Genomic DNA, 871 nt, shown 5'->3' on the forward strand with positions numbered 1-871 from the left:
TTAGTTGCGGAATTTAAATGACAGAAAATAAATGTTAGTTGCGGAAATGTAAATGACTGGAAGTAAAAGTTAGTAGTTAGATCACTCATTATAACTGTGTATTTTTCCTTTTCACAAAGATACAACTTATGAATTAAATTGCACTTTGATTCAAGGTTTCTTTCTTTGTCAACAAATAAAATTTATACTTTAACAGTTTACTATTTTACATTTGCATCTCTTTCAATATTCAATTGTAGTATAGTCTAAGGTTATATCGAACCACACGGAATTGCCTAATAGAATATTATTATAAACATGTTATATTACTAATAATGTTTAAACATATTTTTGGTTGATTTGTTTTAAGAAATATTGATAAGTAAACATAAACATAAAACAAATATTATTCACAAATTCTTGAGGAGGAAATTGGTTTGGAAATATGGATTTGTTTCTACACTTAATTGATTTTTGAAAACATTACAAGTTATGTGTTATACCTTTGGTTAATTCCATACATCATTTCTAAATCCTTCATCTAGTGTCCTAGAATGATAATGATTTTCAAACCTTATGAAATACACTAAATAATAGTTAAGTGCCCTACTTTAGGCCCCATTAACTTTATTTAGTCTTGAATATAAGTTGCTTGAAATAGATGCTTGATATGGAAAGTGAACTAAGGTGTAGGTTATACTTTTTAGTTCAGTTGTCAATACTTTAAGAAGAAGCATTTTTGGATCTTTAAATCAAGTTTTAGGTGATCAAGCTAAAACCGCATTAAAAACTTCATAAAGAATCAAAACTTAACCAAAAAGTAATAACTTGAATGCATTGATTTCAAAGGATCATAAATTAAAGAGAAGAAATTACACCATAATCCAAGTCA

At 26.8% G+C, this 871-nt stretch overlaps 1 long non-coding RNA gene across 1 annotated transcript in view; it reads right to left on the reverse strand.

The window, feature by feature from the left end:
- LOC109329583 overlaps nucleotides 115-871 on the reverse strand; it is a 16,867-nt gene continuing 16,110 nt past the window's right edge. Inside the window, exon 3 of the long non-coding RNA XR_002105552.1 lies at nucleotides 115-125. This is a non-coding gene — a long non-coding RNA (uncharacterized LOC109329583). The remainder of the gene's footprint in view (nucleotides 126-871) is intronic.

This window comes from Lupinus angustifolius, chromosome LG16 (genome assembly GCF_001865875.1).
Source record: "Lupinus angustifolius cultivar Tanjil chromosome LG16, LupAngTanjil_v1.0, whole genome shotgun sequence".
NCBI classification, from domain to species: domain Eukaryota; kingdom Viridiplantae; phylum Streptophyta; class Magnoliopsida; order Fabales; family Fabaceae; genus Lupinus; species Lupinus angustifolius.